The following is a 22,859-nucleotide window of genomic DNA, read 5'->3' on the forward strand; positions in this document are numbered from 1 at the left end:
AGCATATGGATTAGGTCCCCATATGTTTAAGTGGTTCAAAGACTTCTTAAGTGATAGATCCCTGAACATCATCAGGAAGTATGATAGGGTTGCTCTTATTCTCTATACACATAAATGACTGGACAGAAAGGGCGAGCAGTAATCTGTGACTGTTTGCTGATGACACCATGGTGTGTGGAAAGGTGATATCACTGAGTGGCAGTAGGAAGACAAAAGATGACTTAGACAGAATTGTTAATTGATTTGATGAATGGCAGCTTGCTCTAAATATAGAAAACTGTAAATTAATGTGGATGAGCAGGAAAATCAATTCTGTAATGGTCAAATGCACCATTAGTAGAATGCTGCTTGAGACAGTAGCATTGGCACTGCAAAGTGATATGAAATGGAATGAGCATTTTGTCTGGTAGTGCAGAAGGTGAACGCTTGCCTTTATTTTATTTGGAGAATTCTGTTAAACTGTAGATCATTTATGAAGGATATGGCATAAATAGTTCTAGTGCAACCCATTTTTGAGTACTGTTTCAAAAGCAAGACACTGAAGCAATCGAGAAGCAAGCTGCTAGATTTGTTACTGGTAGGTTCAGCTGGCATGCAAGTGTTACTGAGATGCTTCATGTACTCTCTATTTGCTAGGCACTATGCAGGAATTTAGAAAACTGTCATTTGTGGCTGATTACAGAATGATTCTATTGCTGTTAACATACATTTCACCAAGGAACACTATTAACTGGAGTCTTATAAATATACTGCATTTCTGGCTGGATGAATGGGCAGTCCAAGACAAAAACATGCCCCTAGTATGGGATCTTACTATGTTTGGGTAAAAACAGCATGCACAATAATGAACACTATGCATCTAAGAAAACTTTAGATCTGACCAGGTACAGTGCAATAGTAATACGACTGAAGAACTCATACGAGTGACAAGTGCTGTCACAAAACCTGTTCAGCATGCAACTTTCACCAACTGTTCACTGCCTTGATAATGAGCAACCTTTGTTCATTGTATATGCTACATGTTTTGCTCAAGCTGTGCTTTGTCTGCTGAGGAATGTCTTCATAGCTCTATAAACAGCTATAATTTTTGCCTACAGACACGGGATCCACAATCAGGAGGACTGCAGTTCAAGATCCCCTTTTAGCCATCCAAATTTAGATTCCCCATGATTTATATAAATCACTTAATGCCAAGGCTGGGATGATTCCAATGAAACGTCATGGCCAATTTTCTTTCTCAACCTTCCATGATCTGAGCTTGTGCTCCATATCTAACAGACCTGTTGTTGACAGAACATCAACCCTAATCTTCCTTCATTTTTATATATGTAACAGTATCAATATCAAGTTGCCACACCTGTCTGCACAGCAAGGTGACTACATGCACAGCTTCCAACAGGAACATGGCTGTGCCAAGTAGAGCAGTTGAGTTAGTTCCCACTATGGCTGCATCCACAGATGAGTTTCTTGAGCAATACCACCCTTAATAAAATCTTCACAGGTTTCCTGCCACATAATATCACATAGTGAGTGAGACATTTCAGAAAGGCTACTCTCCTTTGCATGTCCCGGTGAAGAAAAACACTCACAAGTAGTGCAGGAAGAGGTGTATGTGTGGAAATAGGATTACAACATGCCCAGATGAAGTGTGTGCCCATAAGGAGCACAGTGCTGCATTGTGCTGCAGCAAGAGAGAGAACGAGCTGGTAGACAGATCATTCAAAAATAAATTTGAACAGTCAGTATTATTCTTGATTGTAGAGAAAGAAAACAGGTGTGTAACTAATGAAGGCACTTTGTTATTACTGAAAATGATTCATTGATGACAAAATAATAAGTGTATACAGTAGTATGACAGTTAAATGTTTAATTCTTCCAGAATGAGATTTTCACACTGCAGCAGAGTGTGTGCTGATGTGAAACTTCCTGGCAGATTAAAACTGTGTTATTTCTTATTGTTTTATACTAAGGTAATTCAAAACACTCAAACTGATACTCAAAATGGCTTCTTCAATGTGAGACTGTTCACTCACTAAGACCCAGCTAACAGAAAAACACAGAGAAAACAATGTAAATTGCTTACACTAATCATGATATTGGATCTGGGAGAGTAGACAGAATACAACTATTTCAAATTTTAGTGAACAAGGGTCTCCAACATGTAGTAAGAGCAATAGAAAGTACACACAAGAAGACAAATATCAGGATTCAAGATGACACCACACAAGTTGAGTCAACCCATGACCATAGATAAGAGTGGCCTCTCTCATCCACAGTATTTTATTTTTATACTGTTGTCATTAATGAATGGGGGAAGTAAATACCTACATATTTTAATATTAACTATTTCATTCTAAACATGATGCTCTTTGCAATTGGCCAAGTGATTTTAGTGGACTCAGAAAATGATCAGCAATGAAGGCTGCAGGTACTTAAGAACATAGGACAGAAATCCAACTTGAATATCTTTCCAGCAAATACCAAAGTGGTGGCATTCTGAGAAAATGAGCCAATATAGTTGACAACAACAAAACAATACTGCAGGTCGGCAAGTTTTTATATCTGACCATAAGTTACTGTATTACTTTTGGAGAAGATCAGTGGAAACTACCCCTTATCAACAGGAGAATAAAGAAATAATACCAACAGTGATAAGAGGGTAAGAATAAAGAAGGGGAAACTCAAAGATAGAGCTGAGTAGCATCCAATATCAACTGCCCACAAACATAAATTTGTTACACAAATTGACAAAATAGATGATTGTGATCATTACCCTGCATCAGTGCAATAAGCCTTACCACTTTGAGATTTATCTGAAACTAAACTTCAGATGGTAGCGAAGAAGTAAAAATGAACATACAAATGTGCATACACACACACAGAAAATGAATGTTGGCATAAATATACAAACAACATAACATACAAACTACATAACATTGACAGGAAGAGGTTGTAAAATCATAGAAAATGAAGCTCTTGGGAGAGTAGGTGGGGATTTATGAATCTACAGTTTAAGAATTAACAAGGAGAGGTACTTGAGTTAACCTATTTCTTGATTGACTCTCTTCTTCCTGCAAGAAGAACCATTTTTCCTCATACCCAACCATAAACATACAGTGTTATTTCATCTAAGAAGCACCATAAAGAGACAATTACTAATTAACATATATCTATTGCTAACATGTTGTATGTGGCAACAGTGACTTATTTCACACAGCTGCTGTCTGTGTTCCTCACTGATGTTCAACAGTGAAATTGTTGGTGCTACCTCACAGTGGTATTGTAGAATCTCAAAGGCCAGTGAGTGTATGTCAAGGAACATATACTCTGTCATTGTTCATTACATTGCTTAAGCATCTTGTGTCACAAGACCACTGAAGTAGTCCTTACCTATTTGTTAGGTATTTTCTTGTTATTCCATCACTTGTACCTCTGATACATGCTAAATCATTGGAAGTGTTAAGTTTCTTTATTAATTACTGTGCTAAACATTTAACTCAGGCAGTATCAAATCTCACTGGACAGTTGTTTTCACTATGACCAGTTGTGCCATATGGACTTGTCATTGGAAAGTGTGGATAAGAGAAATGCACAGCAGATTTGGCAGGGTTACTGCAGTTTAAATGTGTCAGTAATTAGTGGGTATCTTCCATTACCACTGGACTGAGCCTACAATGTGCAGGCAATAAGGCCAAAACACAAATGTCCCTAATCATATACAAGTTGCAGAAAGAGGAGTGTGCAACAATGAACAACAGATATGGGGAATGTATAGCAGACTGTTAGCGTCTATGTCAGGCTTACAATGAACAGAGTGCCCTGCTGGTGGAAGTTTTCTGCCTTCTCTTCTATTCTCATATTTTGAAGCATCCCACTTCCCTTGTAGTGGAGTCTTAATTGCATTTTTATCTTATGTTTGTGATTCCTGGCATTACATTTATTTTGTATATAATCCGTTTCAGAATTGTTAAGTTATTCAGATTTGAATGGACTTTTCTTTGCAAGCAAAGCTAATATTTCATGATTAACATGAAATATGCCTTATAACAAAGCAAATATACATGTCTATTGGCAATGAAAATCCACCAGTTTTTTCTTGTTTTATTATAATTAGTACCACCCATGCGAGGACAAGTTTTGAGATTTATGCCTCTTTCAGGAATTGCCAATTTTTAATTTTCATTGTACAATTTGTGAGTAATAACAACTTGCAAAAAGTTCCAATCTCAAACTTTACTGTGCAAAGTATAAACTGCTACATACCATATGAGGAGATGTTGGATCACAGGCAGTCACAATGAAAACCTGCTACATGTGAGCTTTTGACCAAAGGCCTTTTACTGAAGTAGACAACACACACACATTCATGCAAGTCCAACTCACACACACATGACCACTGTATCTGACCAATGACCCCAACTTTTATTTAAAAACTTTAAGAGTTTTTGTATAAAAAATTTGGCGGCATTACTTTTCAGCAGCCCATAATACACTCCTGGAAATTGAAATAAGAACACTGTGAATTCATTGTCCCAGGAAGGGGAAACTTTATTGACACATTCCTGGGGTCAGATACATCACATGATCACACTGACAGAACCACAGGCACATAGACACAGGCAACAGAGCATGCACAATGTCGGCACTAGTACAGTGTATATCCACCTTTCGCAGCAATGCAGGCTGCTATTCTCCCATGGAGACGATCGTAGAGATGCTGGATGTAGTCCTGTGGAACGGCTTGCCATGCCATTTCCACCTGCGTTCGTGCTGGACGTGCAGACCGCGTGAGATGACGCTTCATCCAGTCCCAAACATGCTCAATGGGGGCCAGATCCGGAGATCGTGCTGGCCAGGGTAGTTGACTTACACCTTCTAGAGCACGTTGGGTGGCACGGGATACATGCGGACGTGCATTGTCCTGTTGGGACAGCAAGTTCCCTTGCCGGTCTAGGAATGGTAGAACGATGGGTTTGATGACGGTTTGGATGTACCGTGCACTATTCAGTGTCCCCTCGACAATCACCAGTGGTGTACGGCCAGTGTAGGAGATCGCTCCCCACACCATGATGCCGGGTGTTGGCCCTGTGTGCCTCGGTCGTATGCAGTCCTGATTGTGACGCTCACCTGCACGGCGCCAAACACGCATATGACCATCATTGGCACCAAGGCAGAAGCGACTCTCATCGCTGAAGACGACACGTCTCCATTCGTCCCTCCATTCACGCCTGTCGCAACACCACTGGAGGCGGGCTGCACGATGTTGGGGCGTGAGCGGAAGACGGCCTAACGGTGTGTGGGACCGTAGCCCAGCTTCATGGAGACGGTTGCGAATGGTCCTCGCCGATACCCCAGGAGCAACAGTGTCCCTAATTTGCTGGGAAGTGGCGGTGCAGTCCCCTACGGCACTGCGTAGGATCCTACGGTCTTGGCGTGCATCCGTGGGTCGCTGCGGTCCGGCCCCAGGTCGACGGGCACGTGCACCTTCCGCCGACCACTGGTGACAACGTCGATGTACTGTGGAGACCTCACGCCCCACGTGTTAAGCAATTCGGCGGTACGTCCACCCGGCCTCCCGCATGCCCACTATACGCCCTCACTCAAAGTCCGTCAACTGCACATACGGTTCACGTCCACGCTGTCGCGGCATGCTGCGATGGAGCTCCGTCTGCCACGGCAAACTGGCTGATACTGACGGCGGCGGTGCACAAATGCTGCGCAGCTAGCGCCATTCGACGGCCAACACCGCAGTTCCTGGTGTGTCCGCTGTGCCGTGCGTGTGATCATTGCTTGTACAGCCCTCTCGCAGTGTCCGGAGCAAGTATGGTGGGTCTGACACACCGGTGTCAATGTGTTCTTTTTTCCATTTCCAGGAGTGTATTTGCTAACAGAAAAATTATGAGTAACGGTGGCTTGATGAGACAGTCTGAAAACATATTAAAAACTCTATGTGGCATTGAGAAGACTGAAATGGGAAAATAGGTGAACACCAGTGTATCATTCTCAAACACGTAGAAAATGCCAGTATTAAACATATTATATCAACAGCACATATATATTATATCCAGAAAAAATTATAAATATGTATGAGTATGCGTGTGTGTGTGTGTGTGTGTGTGTGTGTGTGTGTGTGTGTGTGTGTGTGTGTGTGTGTGTTCCACATCTCCTCCTAAACCAATGGAGGAGCGATTTCAACAAAACTTGGTACACATGTCCCTTACTGTTGGGTAACAACCAATGTGGGGACAAGATGCATGAAAAGCTGCCTCATCATTCATGACTTAAATTTATTACTTTTTTGCTACTAACTCTGTTCACACACTATTTTATTGAGAGTATGTACATATACCACTGAATGTACCTGCAAAAATATATCATTGTACAACACATAGTTCATGACATATGACATAAACACTGAGATACATGAAGAAATGCTGCACCATGAGTGAGGTTTTAATATATTTATTCTTTGCTACCAAGGCACTACTACATCTGAGTTAGCTTAAGGAAATCCTGGACAGCTGCAACACTTTTGACAGCTTTCAACTGTGAAGTGAAACTGGCTTTAGGCAAAAATTATAGGCATTTATAGAGCTCTGAAGAGGCGTTGCCACAGAGACGTTTTCTGAACCTAGTTTATGGAAAATGTCAGGGATCATGTTTCTTAATTTGGATACGGTACTTACACGTTTGCACATAATGTAAATTTCTTTGCATGACTCTTTCATAATTTCAAAGGTGTTTTCACAAATACATGGAAATATTATTTTTTTGATAATGTGCTACGATCACAGTCATTTTTTTGTTTTTGTTTCTACCAGAGGACTGGCACAATGAATACACAGGCAGTGCCAGATTTGTCAACTAGTTGTTTCACACATGCAACATCTTCATTAAGCTCAAAATTCACAAATCAAGAAAAACCAGAATGTTCAAAGGCTTCTTGTAGCATGAACATGCTGCAAATGGATGTAAACTGTTAACACTGTGCCACTCTCTGCCAATTCACCCACTCATGTTTTCCCCTTCAGATGTTCCAGAGACTTTCAATGACATTTATTGCAGATTGGATCAAAAAGAATGGCTTCAGACTGTATCAGCAGACATGTGAGTTATAAATAAAAACAAGATCTAGACAGTGTTTGAACTATCTAAAAACAAGAAGGCTACTAACAGTAAGTGGGTTTCTAAAGTGAAAATGTAATGACACCATCAACATTAGTAATTATAAAGCTAGACAAATTGCTAATGATTATTTTCAAAGAAAAGGTTTTGAGTACAATGAAACATGTAGGAATGCTGACAACTCTGAGACCACAAATTGCTGTTATTAATCATGAAAAATGATTACAAATCAAATTAATGTAAAAAGTGCATTTCTTCATGAAAATTGAGATGAAGAAGTTAGCACCATTTAATGTAGAACCAAGTACTGTAGATACACTAAACAAACCAGTTTATAGTTTAAACCAGGCCTCAGGATCTTGAAACGTAATTTTTGACTACTCTGCTATGTATCTGGGCATTGTTCAAATCAGCTGTCATGGGTGTCTAGATAAGTACAGGAAGTTACATAATAAGAGTTTGTTTTGTTGTATATAGATGACTTTGTCTTTTGAGGAAATGATAAGATGAAAACTGCATTCAAATTGGCATTTAATGTGTGTGTATTATAACGTGAGGGAAACAATGAAACTGAAATGGCTTATGTTAATGCTGATTGGGCCAATACATCAGGTAGAAAATCAACATGTTCATGGATCAACCTATTTGGTGACATAAAAATTGTGAACTAAAAAAAAAAAAAAATTAGCACTGTCTTTTGTAATTTGTACCATCTGCAGCTTGTGTTGTAGAATGTTTGTGATTTGAGGGGGTGTTACATTACCTAAAAACTAAGAGAAATGAAAACAAAATATAATTTACAAAGACAATCAGTCTTGCATTGCTTCTCTCTGTAAATGGGAATATAGAAGAGTAAAGCAGACAAATGTTAAGTATGAGGTTGTTAAGGACTTATGTCTGAAAACAAAAACAGATGTCACACACAGTGTTAGAGAAAATCCATAAGCACACATTTTTACAAAATTGCTGTGCAAACAAAATGTGAAAAACTGTCACAAGCACTGGAAATGTATGTAGTTGTAGACTAGCATTACATGGAACTAAGGCAGAGTGAAAGAACAGCATGTGGGAGTGACAAGTCGATAGTCGACAAGACACTGAGAGATTCTCTTTACGAGCAGGGTTCTTTGGGGGACACGACGAGTGTTCGTTTTCCCGCGTTAAAGTATGTATCAAGTGTGTTTGTGCGGTACAATAAAGGTGGTCATTCACAGTATAAATTCCACACAAGTGTTTTCCTTACAAGCAGTTTTATATCATGTTGCTCACGATTTATTTGGATTTATCAATCAGTGGTGATGGAGAGAATTTGACATGCGTTATATGGTACAGTATGTGGTGTTGTAAAGTATGTCACATATTGTTTCCCTTTATAGAGATTAAATTATTTAAAAGTAATATTTCTTGCATGTTCATCCCAGTTTACTCAACACAAACTCCTATATCTAATGATATTTCAGTCTCCTCATTCATGATTTTATGTCTAAGAGAAATGGACATTTGTTTGGCTAACTGCTCACTCATTTCTATTTTTTTTCCATGTCACTATTCAATGCACTGACATTATAATCTCATTTAACTTCACAATTTTATTCCTACAATTCATGTGCACTTTACTTTTAATGTCATTATTTTCTTTTTTTAAGAGGAACACAGGAAACCCCCAGCCCATTTACAGCTCCCAGGGAATACTGAAGACTAGAACATAGATCTGACAAGAATGCCAACAGGAAATTCAATTGTTTCTAATGTGAGAACGTGATTAATCAGCCTGGCTTGTCTGTATTTGTTTATGAAGAAATAATAAACTGTTATTCTGTTTTTGAGGAATTGTGCTACTCCTAGTATGACACAAAACAAAAAAGGATATTGTCATTAGTCAGTTGATATTTGCTCCACTGAAGACACAAGATAGTCAAAGATCTTTGCACATTATGATGAATCATAATATTATTTTTTTCTTTCCTTTCTTTGTTCTTTTCTTTGTAAGCTACATGTATATAAATCCAAAGGTAAAGTAACGAATTGTTTTGTGGCAAAGATAATATTTTGATGCAAAAAAGAGACAAGATACACTCTTCAATTGACTAATTCCAGTACAGTCATCTGTTTGTTTCTACAAGTCGTAGCGGGCAGATGTGTGACTAGCTCAGTCGTACCAGTATTGTTCAAAAATTTGTATTCCAACCATATATTAAAATGTGTTATAAAAGTTATTAGAAGGCCAAGTTTATTCACATATTTACATCAATCACACCCATCTGTCATCATTTTGCACATGCTGAGAATACTGGATCAGGAGATTTGAAGCAGACAAGAAAAATTTCCGGGAGCATCGGAAGAGTGATGCTGTATCAGCATTATCATAATCACCACTAGGCACAATGGAACTAATATGAAGCAGTATGTATCTCAGAATCTGAATATTGATATTAAATGTATTGACATTGAAGGTCTGTTCATATTAGTACCATTTAAAGTTCACCCAGGATATGTGTACAGATTTATAAATTACCTTCCAATTTTTTTCAATTATTCTTTCCAATCAATTTTTTAAATTATTCAAGCAGCCATTATTAATCAGTTTACATTATTTGGCCACCAACCTATATCCCAAAATACAGTGGTGACCTTCTAAAGGATGGCGCAAAGTGGAATATTAACAGACCTTTCAATTGTTGAGGTAAGAAATTTTTGAGATAAATGATCCGTTTAATTGTCACATGAAACTAATGAGACTTTTGTTGCATTTGTTACATGTCCATGAAATTGGGAATAAGAAACACATAGAAGGAGCAAATTAAAATTAGATTCTGGCAACAAACGAGACACACCAGGAATGCTGATTTTAGCAGTAAAGGTAGGGAGTTGCTACACTGTATGCTTATATGGCAACTCTTGGTGCTGTCTCTCTGACAGTAGATAATCACTTTTCCTTCCAATTAACATCCTGTACAGAAAGCACATTTCTACAGAAAAGATGAAAACTTGTATAAAGTTATCATGAAAGTGCAAGATAAGTCATCAAATTCTACAAGATGTCAGATAATAATCAGGATCATTAGTGAATATGCAGATAAATCTACTTGAGTTGAAAATACTGATACAGACAAATTTTCATTTTAGAACCCTTTTTTCATAATTTTGTTACACGCTATTCACAATGGAGTGAAAGGAAATGGCCACTGTTGAAAATTCATTACTAAATGCAATAAGCCAAGATGTCAGAAATCTGAGCTTGGCAACAGCTGAAGGCAACACGCCCACTCACGAACTGGCTGATGGCTACCAAAACAATGAGGTTGGTGTCCCACTATCAAAAAATGATGACACTGATAATATAACTAATCATGACATCACTTGTATGACACTTGATGAGACAATTTCTCAGTTCTCACCGCAAATAGTGAAACTGAATCATGCAACAATGAAACTTCCTTCGATTATTTGCTCATGTCATGGACACAAGTACAGGAAACAGTTCATAAAAGCAATATAAACACTAGTGAGACACACAATTTGACACAACTAATGCAAGTAACAACACAACAGTTTACAAAACAACAGGAATTTCAGGAAAGTGTAACACAACAACTCAAGGGTGTGACACAGTAGTTCACAAAACATCAGGAAACATAGGACAACGGTTTACACAACAGTTCACAAAGCATCAGAAAAATGTAACTGTTACTGAAAAGATGGGGTTGTCAGGTTCGGTAAATGCTGCTATGGATTACCTTAGACCAGACATTTCAAGTAACTTCCATAATAAGAATTTGACCCTCACTACCCCAACAGAAATAATGTCCATCATAAAATCTTTAAAATCAAAAACATCTAGTGGATATGATGAAATATCAACAAAGTTAATTAAAGAATGTGATTCTAAGCTAAGTAACATATTAAGCTATCTGTGTAACCAGTTATTTATCAGTGGAATATTTCCTGAATGGCTGAAATATGCTGAAGTTAAGCCACTGTTTAAGAAGGGAGATAAAGAAATAGCATCAAATTTCTGTCCAGTTTCACTGTTGCCAGCATTCTCAAAAATTTTCGAAAAAGTAATGTACAGTCATCTTTGTAACCATCTTATCTCAAATAACATACTATGAAAGTCACAGTTTGGATTTCTAAAGGGTTTTGATATTGAGAATGTGCTTAATTCATTAGACAAAAAATTGCAGGCAACTGGTATATTTTGTGATCTGTCAAAGGCATTTGACTGTGTAAATCACAATATCCTTTTAAGTAAACTAGAATATTATAGTGTAACAGGAAATGCTGCAAAATGGTTCAAATCTTATATCTCTGGCAGGAAACAAAGGGTGTTATTAGGAAAGAGACATGTATCAAGCTATCAGGCATCATCCAACTGGGAACTAATTACATGTGGGGTCCCACATGGTTCCATTTTGAGGTCCTTACTTTTTCTTGTGTATATCAATGACCTTTCATCAGTAACATTACCAGATGCCAAGTTTGTTTTGTTTGCCGATGATACAAACATTGCAATAAATACCAAATCAAGTGTAGTCTTAGAAAGATCAGCCAATAAAACATTTGTGGACATTAATCACTGGTTCCTAGCCATTTCTTTGTCACTAAACTTTGAAAAAACACACTACATGCAGTTCAGAACTTGTAAGGGGTGTGCCAAGAGTATATGTTTAACATACGATGACAAGAAGATAGAAGAAGTGGACAGTGTTAAATTCTTGGGATTACAGCTTGCTAATGAATTCAACTGGGAGGAGCACACCACAGAACTGCTGAAACGTCTTAACAAATCTCTGTTTGCAATTCGAATTTTCTCAGACATAGGGGATATAAAAATGAAAAAGCTGGTATACTATGCTTACTTTCATTCCATAATGTCATATGGGATTATTTTTTTGGGTAATTCATCAAGCCAAACTAAAGTTTTCCGGGCAGAAAAACGTACAGTAGGAGTTATATGTGGTGTGAACTCAAGAAAATCCTGCAGATGCCTGTTTATGGAACTAGGGATACTAGCTACTACTTCCCAATATATTTATTCCTTAATGAAATTTGTCATTAAAAATATATCACTTTTTCAAACCAACAGCTCAATTCATGGAATCAATACTAGAAATAAGAATAATCTTCACAAGAATTTAAAGTCACTTAGTCTTGCACAAAAAGGTGTGCATTATTCAGGAACACACATTTTCAATAACTTGCCAGCAGCCATAAAAAGCTTAACAACCAATGAATTCAGTTTAAGAGAAGCCTAAAGGATTTATTGGTGGCCAACTCCTTCTACTCCATTGATGAATTTCTTAGTAAAACCAACTGCTTTGTATATAAGTACAACATAACTTCTGCACAATTTCAGTGCAGTAATGTGTTCATTGAAAATGTGTGTGTGTGTGTGTGTGTGTGTGTGTGTGTGTGTGTGTGTGTGTGTGTGTGTGTGTAAGTATAATCTAACTTCTGCATCATTTCAGTTCAGTAATATGTTCATTGTAAATAAGTATTACAGTAGTTGTATTACATGTTTATTACCTTATAAATAAATAAAAAACTTTTATTTTAAATTCAGTGCATTAGTATTTGTAAAATGACTCTTATTGTTCATTAAAAAATGACGATCATTCCACTTGGGACCTGTGGAATGGTACGTTAGCTTATTTGTTTTAATTGTAAATATTTGTCATTTATTGTTGTTTTTCTGACATGTTCCACATCCTGGAGGACCTCTTCACTATGGATCAATTGGAATGAAAGTAAATCTAATCTAATCTAATCTAATCTAGGACACCAGCTTACACAGCAAAATCAGGTACTTAAAGATTTCAAGAATAGTATTAGTTGACAATTCAGTGAGGTGAACAAAGTTATATGCACTGAATTATCTGATGAACTATCCAGGAAGTTGACAGAGCTAGGTAAACAACAAAAACAAGAAATAATTACTGACATGTCCTGCAATATAACTATGTTAATGGAAATCTTATTATCAGCAGATGATAAACAGGAACAAATTGCAGGTGAGCTACAGATCTTAGTGAAGCATATTCTCAAATTCAGGAGATGCAATCACAAGTGGATGCATCAGTAAAAGTTGTCATGCTTGCAGTCAGTGAACTGCAAGATAAATGCAAAAATTTACCTACAGAAGTACAAAAGTTAGACAAGTAAACCAGTAAAGGTTAGAGTCAAAATTTGCCAAGAACCAGAGAGATAACATATGTGCAGACATGAAAGAAATAACTGAAATAGTGGAAGCCGGGATGCTGGATAAGGGTAGCACCCTTGCTGAAAAGTTAGTGTCAGAGTTCAAAAAATATGTAAACACTGTAGAAGAAGCTCTAAAAGGAGTAACAAAGTCAACTTCTAGTTAAAATTGATTCAGGTTTAAAGGAAGCAGAGGAAGGGTTATGAGGCAGTATTGCTAATGCAACTGACATTCAGAAACAACATTTGACAGAAAACAGACTCATGGTTTTAGAGAAGTTAATTACTTTCACTGATTACCCAGAATATGGGGCTAGACCATCAAAGGAAAATAGCAAAGGTTTCATAATGCAACAACACTTTCTGGCAGCTGTCCCTGTCGAGCAAGCACAATTGCCACGAGCTATGCCACAAGTGATCACAAACATGCATGTCACTGATAGTGCAGCATGTTTTTTAACATTACTTGCAGATGAGGGATTACTTAGGCATCAACAGGTTCCTGTATTTAACTCTGAAGGGAAAAGAACACACCACCTGGTCTTAATCAGAGCCTTTCAAAATGTTTTATCTTGTACCTGGACTGATGCCCAGAAAATTAGATTTGTTGTTGGATATTCACAGGATGATATTCTTCTATGGGCTATGGACATGGCAGGATGTTGCCACTACTACGAACAGTTTGAGAGAGCCTTTCTGGATAAATATTGGTCTACATGTACATGTACATCTACAGCTACATCTACATCTACATGTATGTGATTACTCTGCTATTCACAATAAAGTTACTGGCAGAGGGTTCAATGAACCACCTTCATGCTGTCTCCCTACTGTTCCACTCTTGAACGGCATGCGGGAAAAATAAGCACTTAAATTTTTCTGTGTGAGCCCTGATTTCTCTTATTTTATCATGATGATCATTTCTCCATATGTAGGTGGGTGCCAACAGAATGTTTTCGCAATCAGAGGAGAAAACTGGTGATTGAAATTTCATGAGAAGATCCTGTCGCAATGAAAAACGCCTTTGTTTTAATGATTGCCACTCCAACTCACGTATCATGTCTCTGACGCTATCTCCCCTATTTTGTGATAATACAAAATGAGCTGCCCTTCTTTGCACTTTTTTGATGTCATCTTTCAGTCCCACCTGATGCAGATCCCACACCACACAACAATACTCCAGAATAGGGCGGACAAGCAGTCTCTTTGGTAGACCTGTTGCACCTTCTAAGTGTTCTGCCAATGAATCACAGTCTTTGGTTTGCTCTACCCATAATATTATCTATGTGGTCATTCCAGTTTAGGTTATTTGTAATTGTAATCCCTAAGTATTTAGGTGAATTTACAGCCCTCAGATTTATGTGACTTATCACATAATTGAAATTTAGCTGATTTCTTTTAGTACTCATGCGAATAACTTCACACTTTTCTTTATTCAGGGTCAATTGCCACTTTTCGCACCATACAGATATCTTATCTAAATCTTTTGTAAGTTGTTTTGATTATCTGATGACTTTACATGATGGTAAATGACAGCATCATCTGCAAACAATCTAAGACAGCTACTTAGATTGTCTCCTATGTCGTTAATACAGATCGGGAACAATAGAGGGCATATAACACTTCCTTTGGGAACGCCACATATTACTTCTGTTTTACTCGATGACTTTCTGTCTATTACTACGAACTGTGACCTTTCTGACAGGAAATCACGAATCCAGTAGCACAATTGAGGTGATACTCCGTAGGCACGCAGTTTGGTTAGAAGACACTTGTGAGGAACAGTGTTGAAAGCCTTCTGGAAATCTAAAAATATGGAAACAATTTGACATCCACTGTTGATAGCACTTATTACTTCATGAGTAATAAAGAGCTAGTTGTGTTTCACAAGAACGATATTTTCGGAATCCGTGATGATTATGTGTCAATAAATCATTTTCTTCGAAGAACTTCATAATGTTTGAATACAGTATATGTTCTAAAACCCTACTGCAAATCGATGTTAGTGATATAGGCCTGTAATCAAGAGGATTACTCCTACATCCATTTTTGAGTATTGGTGTGACTTGAGCAATTTTCCAGTGTTTAGGTATGGATCTTTCTGTGAGTGAGTTGTTGTATATAACTGCTAAATATGGAGCTATTTTATCAGCATACTCTGCGAGGAACCTGAATGGTATGCAATCTGGACCAGAGGCCTTGCCTTTATTAAGTGATTTAAGCTGCTTTGTTACACCGAGGATGTCTACTTCTATGTTTCTTGATTGGAATTCAGGAATATTTACTTTGTCTTCTTTGGTGAAGGAGTTTCGGAAAACCATGTTTAATAACTCTGTTTTCGTGGCACTGTCATCAGTCACTTCACTATTGTTATCATGCAGTGAAGGTATTGATTGCGTCTTACCACTGGTGTGCTTTGTGTATGACCAGAATCTCTTTGGGTTTTCTGCCAGATTTCGAGACAGAATTTTGTTGTGGACATTATTAAAAGCATCTTGCATTGAAGTACGTGCCATATTTTGAACTTCTATAAAACTTTGCCAATCTTGGGGATTTTTCATTCTTTTAAATTTGGCATGATTTTTTCGTTGCTTCTGCAACAACGATCTGACCCGTTTTGTGTACCATGAGGGATCAGTATCATTACTTATTAATTTATGTGATATACAGGGTGAGTAACCGAACGTTACCGCTGGATATCTTTCGTAAATCACATGAAATACGGACGAATCGATTTCACAGACCGAATATGAGGAGACGGGCTAGTGTAATTGGTTAATACAAACCATAAAAAAATGCACAGAAGTATGTTTTTTAACACAAACCTACATGTTTTTAAATGGAACCTTGTTAGTTCTGCTCGCACATCTGAACATATAAACAAATACGTAATCAGTGCCATTTGTTGCATTGTAAAATGTTAATTACATCCGGAAATATTATAACCTAAAGTTGACGCTTGAATACCACTCCTCCGCTGTTCGATCGTGTGTATTGGAGAGCACTGAATTATGTAGGGATCCAAAGGGAACTGTTATGGACCTTAGGTACAGAAGAGACTGGAACAGCACATTATGTCCACATTCTAACACCTTTTTATCAGCCTTTTTCACTGACGCACATGTACATTACCATGAGGGGTGAGGTACACGTACACTCGTGGTTTCAGTTTTCAATTATGGAGTGGAATAGGGTGTGCCCCGACATGTCAGGCCAATAGATATTCAATGTGGTGGCCATCATTTGTTGCACACAATTGCAATCTCTGGCATAATGAATGTCGTACATGTCGCAGTACATCTGGTGTAATGTCGCCGCAGGCTGCCACAATACGTTGTTTCATATCCTCTGGGGTTGTAGGCACATCACGGTACACATTCTCCTTTAATGTACCCCACAGAAAGAAGTCCAGAGGAGTAAGATCAGGAGAACGGGCTGGCCAATTTATGCGTCCTCCATGTCCTATGAAACGCCCGTCGAACATCCTGTCAAGTGTCAGCCTAGTGTTAATTGCGGAATGTGCAGGTGGGGTATATTAAAGGAGAATGTGTACCGTGATGTGCCTACAACCCCAGAGGATATGAATCAATGTATTGCGGCAGCCTGCGGCGACATTACACCAGATGTACTGCGGCGTGTACGACATTCATTACCCCAGAGATTGCAATTGTGTGCAGCAAATGATGGCCACCACATTGAACATCTATTGGCCTGACATGTCGGGACACACTCTATTCCACTCCGTAATTGAAAACGGAAACCACCGGTGTACGTGTACCTCACCCCTCATGGTAATGTACATGTGCGTCAGTGAAAAAGACCAATAAAAAGGTGTTAGCATGTGGACGTAATGTGCTGTTCCAGTCTGTTCTGTACCTAAGGTCCATCACCGTTCCCTTTGGATCCCTACGTAATTTGGTGCTCTCCAATACAGACAATCGAACAGCGGCAGAGTGGTACTCAAGCGTCAACTTTAGGTGACAATATCTCCGGACATAATTAACATTTTACAGTGCAACAAACGGCACTGATTACGTACTTGTTTATATGTTCAGATGTGCTAACAAAACTAATGGGGTTCCATTTTTTTACGGTTTGTATTAACCAATTGTACTAGCCCCTCTCCTCACGTTCAGTCTATGGAATCGATTTGTCAGTATTTGATGCGGTTTATGAAATATATCCAGTGGTAATGTTAGGTGACTCACCCTGTATATCTCTCAACTGCTGTTGATACTATCTCTTTGAAATCATTCCACAACTTTTCTACACTTACATGATCAGATCGGAAGGAGTGAAGACTGTCTCTTAAAAAGGCGTTAAGAACCTTTTTATCAGCTTTTTTTAAGTAAATATTCTTTGTGTTTCTTTATGATGGTTGTAGGTGTTACAGTATTCAGCCTAGCAGCAACTGCCTTGTGGTCGCTAATCCCTGTATTTGTCACAACACTCACTATTTGTCCAGGATTATTTGTTGCGAAAAGGTCAAGTATGCTTTCGCAACCATTTACGCTTCGAGTGGGCTCATGAAAGAATTGTTCAAAATAATTTTCTGAGAAAGCATTCAGTACAATTTTGGATGATGTTTTATGTCTGCCGCCATCTTTAAATGTATAATTTTTCCAGCATATCGAGGGTAGACTGAAGTTACCACAAACTATAATTCTATGAGTGGGGTACTTATTTGAAATGAGACTCAAGTTTTCTTTGAACTGTTCAGCAACTCTGTCTTCTGAGTCGGGGGTCGGTAAAATGATCTAATTAATAGTTTAGTCTGATTGTCAGGTATAACCTCTACCCATACTATTTGACATGAACTATCTACTTCAGTTTCTCTAGAAGGCAAACTACCTCTGACAGCAATAAATACTCCACCACCGACTGTATTTAATCTATCCTTTTTAAATACTGTTAGATCATTTGAAAAAATTTTGGCTGAAGTTATTTCTGGCTTTAGCCAGCTCTCTGTACCTAAAACTATTTGAGCTTCATTGCTTTCTATTAGGGCTAAGAACTCTGGTTCTTTCCCAACACAGCTATGACAATTTACAACTACAATATCAATCGTTTCTACTAGTACCTTCCTGTGTTTTACCTGCCCACTTTCTGACAGACGCCCCTTCTGTGGTTCCCTGAGACCCTCTAGCCTAAAAAACGGTTCAGTCCCTTCCACACAGCCCCCACTACCCATGCAGCCACCTCCTGTGTGTAGTGGACTCCTGATCTATTAAGTGGAACCCAGAAACCCACCACCCAATGGCGCAAGTCAAGGAATCTACAGCCTACACAGTCACAGAACTGCCTAAGCCTCTAATTCAGACCCTTCACTTGGCTCTGTATCGAAGGACCACAGTCAGATCTATCGACAATGCTGCAGATGGTGAGCTCCGCCTTAATCTCAGAAGCAAGATTGACAGTCTTTACCATTTCTGCTAGCTGCCTGAAACCAGACAGAATCTGCTCCAATCCAAAGCAACACATGTCATTGGTACTGACATGAGCCACCACCAGCAAATGGTTCAAATGGCTCTGAGCACTATGGGACTCAACTGCTGAGGTCATTAGTCCCCTAGAACTTAGAACTAGTTAAACCTAACTAACCTAAGGACATCACAAACATCCATGCCCGAGGCAGGATTCGAACCTGCGACCGTAGCGGTCTTGCGGTTCCAGACTGCAGCGCCTTTAACCGCACGGCCACTTCGGCCGGCCCACCACCAGCAGATGGGTGCACCCTGTACTCTTCATGGCATCCAGAAGCATCCTTTCCACATCCAGAATGACTCCCCCCCAGAATCCACACAGAGTGCACACTGGCTTCCTTCCCCTCCTTGGCAGCCCTGTTCCTAAGGGGCCCCACTATGCACTTAATGTTGGAGCTCCCAACTACCAGCAAACCCACTGTCTTTGAATGTCCAGACCTTGCAGGCTAAGAAGCTTCCTCTGGAACAGGGTGGATGACTGCATCCAGCTCAGAGACATCATCAGCCACAGATAACGCCAAAAACCTGTTTGTCAAACAAACTAGGGAGGCCCTATGATCGGCCCCTTTGAAAGTTTTTCCCCACCTGCCAGACTTTGGAATGATCTCCCGCTTGACCACAGGTGAGGGGTCAACCTCAGTGCAGGCAGTACCTGGGGAAGTCACAGCAGTGGAACGATCGGAGGACGCGTGGGACGTGCTCGATGTCCCTAGCATCCCCTCATCCGATCCCGCACAGTGATGCCCCTTGGCAGCAGCCTCAAGCTGTGTGATGGAAGCCAACACAGCCTGAAGCTCTGAGCCAAGGGTTACCAGCTCAGCTCACATCTGTACACAACAATAACAGTTCCTATCCTTTACTGCAGTCACTTCTGTTTGAAGCTCGTAAAAATATGTAACTAGCGAATGGTGTACTCGCCTTATTAGTAGCAGGAACTAGCGGTGCACTCTCACTGATGGTCTAACTGACACTGAGGCCATACAAGAGAGGCACACACATGAAGTATTCAATCTGGCTCCATACAATAGCAAACATGGAAGTTTAAGGTGCTATTTCGAAAAATACTTGGATAAAACCAGATACTGTACATACCTGGTATCTCAAGTAGATGTGCTGAAAATTTTAAAAAGCCATCTTCCTGCCTGGGCAACAGCCTTGCTGCTGTGGATACACTGGTTCCCATCAGATCACTGAAGTTAAGCACTTTCAGGCATGGCCGGCACTTGGATGGGTGACTATCTGGGTCGCCCTGTGCTTTTGCCATTTTTCAGGGTGTACTCAGCCTCGGATGCCAATTGAGGAGCTACTCAACTGAATAGTAGTGGCTCTGGTCACAGAAAATGATCATTATGACCGGGAGAGCAGTGTGCTGACCACAAGCCCCTTCTAGCAGCATCCTCAGTTGAGGATGACATGGCAGTCGGATGGTCCCAATGGGTCACTTGTGGCCTGAAGACGGAGTGCTTTTTGAGTGTATCTTCATGCCCACATTAGGGAGAAGCTCATTGCCATCCCAGAACATAACACTGAATACTTTCTATCTGTACTGGACTCAATAGATTTGATATGTGAAGAGAGGCCAGTACAACCCAAGTCTGTAGATAAGCAGATAGTGCCACAGAGATCCACAGACCAAAAAGTGAGCAACAGATTTGTAGTACAACACAGACCTTACTCCACACAGACCTATGGTAACTGTAATGGTAATCACAATGGCAACAGACAAAGCCATAAATTCGAGAGTGGATATAAAAGAAATAAGCAAAAATTTAACAAAAATAATTACAATGGGCAAGTAGCATATGGTTAGGCTGTACAATGTATACAGACACAAACTACCAACAATAATCAGCTGATCACTTGGCAAACACAAAACAATAGCAAACAGCCAAATAATCCGCAGACAGTGGAATTTGGCCAGAAAAGTAATGCACATATGCCAAATAATGTGCAAAGCCGAAGAGAATTTCAGTGAAGAGCCTCACAGGATAATCATTGGTGTAATCAAGCACCAACAGTCCATACAGTAGAAGTTATGCCTAACCCAGAGACCAATGTCACTGTGACACTGGAAAACCTGAACCAGCCATGGTATCCCCCCATTCTGTGACCTTCAAGGAGAGTGGGGCCACAAGCTTGATCAACACTTGCCTTACCAGACACGATCATGGTAGTGATGGGAAAGATGTTCTGTATCAAAGTAATGAGGTTACAGAGAAAAACCTGACATAGTGCAATGTACTTTCAAGCTACTATTAAAGCCAAAATATTTGATCTTGATGTACCCATGGTGCCTTGCACAGGTGCCTAGGCTAATTTGATGTCACATGGATTCTTTCAAGAACTGAAGAATTTGGGTGTACACCAACACTGTCAGTGCAAAATTGCAATGTACAAACTGCCGCTGGTCAGAAATCAAAAGTAGTAAAAATACAAGCCTTAATCCTCATACAATTAAGACAGTTTTCTGTACAATGCAATTTTTTAATAGTAGAGAAACCAAGAGTTGGTTGTTTAATTGGTATGGATACATTAAAGATGTACCAAGTACAAAGTGATATAGGAAAGGGCAAATGTCATTTCATTGTAAATAACCAATTATGTACAATAGGCCTAATCAGGAAAAACACTAATAGATGAAAAACTGAAGTTACTCGTGACTTTGAACTTCACTTGGTAAATCCCATAGTTACATTTGTCAACACATACAACAACGAACAGTCGGCAGCAGAAGTAGTACACGTTGGCACAATAAGCACAAAGGTAAGTGAATCAAAGTGTTTGTCTCAAAAACAGCAAGCAAACTTAGGGAACTGATTCTTGGTTATATACATGTATTTGAAAAAGATCAGGTGTCATTAAGGATTTTGTGTACAAAATGGAAGTATATCCTCACAAAACATTTTGTTCTACCTCATACCCTATACTATGGACAAAGAGGGAAGCAGTAAGAAAATAGATTAATGGGATGCTTGAATGGGGCATAATGGAACCACTATTTTCCCCTTATTGAGTTCTATTTTGGATGTGAGCAAGCCAGATGGCGAGGTGATTTGGTCCTCGAAGCACGTAGCATTAATAGGATTATTTTATCAGTCCGAGTATGTCCAGACAATTTACAGGAACAGCTTATGAAATTCCATGATGCTAAATTTCTTACTAGAATTAACCTGTGGTCTTCATATTGGCAAATAAACCTACACAAAGAAAGTTGGAAGTATACTGCCTTCATACATGGGGGCAGGAGCTTCAAACTTCAAGTATTAGCGTTTGGATTGAATGTAAGTGCAATTGTCTTTATCTCTGCACTGGACAGAGTGCTAGAGTCTGAACTTTTGAGTAAGGTAACAGTATACGTGGATGACCTTGAAGTCACTACATCCACTTGGGTAGAACACTTAAAATTAATTGAACAAGTATTGAGCTGCTTTTCTGAATATGAAGTAACAGCAAATCTCAAGAAATCTAATATCGGACAAGAAAGCGTAAAATTTTTAGGACACATAATCTTTTTAGAAGGTATACTGACAGTTCCTAAAAAACTATATGTCGTTAGGAACTGCCCTGTTCATCAAAACAAGAAACAATTAAAGGCATACTTAGGTCTAGTGTCATTTTTCAGGAAATTCATCCCTAAACAAATTATGATTGGTGAGCTTTACTCAATCTTATTCAGAAAAAGAGTCATTGGTTATGAGACAAGCAATGTCAAACTGATTGCAAGAACATCGAGCAAGCCTTATTAAATGCTAATATTTTATCTCAATCAGGCATGAAGAAGTATTTTTGTTTATGCACCAACATGTCTTCTCAAGGTCTGGGTGCATGCCTTTTTCAAATGGTAGAGGAAGAGCGAAATCTCATCCATAAAGTAATTAGTTTCAGCAGCTGCACTTTATCCAAAGCTGAATGTTCATATTCAGTTACAGAGTTGGAGGGTTTGGCTGTAATTTGGTCCTTTAAAAAGTTTGACTATTTCCTTTGGGGTAAATACATGAAAGTACACTTCACCATCAGTCCCTACCATTTTTCTTAACTTGTAAATTACTACTC

This window comes from Schistocerca piceifrons, chromosome 1 (genome assembly GCF_021461385.2).
Source record: "Schistocerca piceifrons isolate TAMUIC-IGC-003096 chromosome 1, iqSchPice1.1, whole genome shotgun sequence".
Taxonomy (NCBI): Eukaryota; Metazoa; Arthropoda; class Insecta; order Orthoptera; family Acrididae; genus Schistocerca; species Schistocerca piceifrons.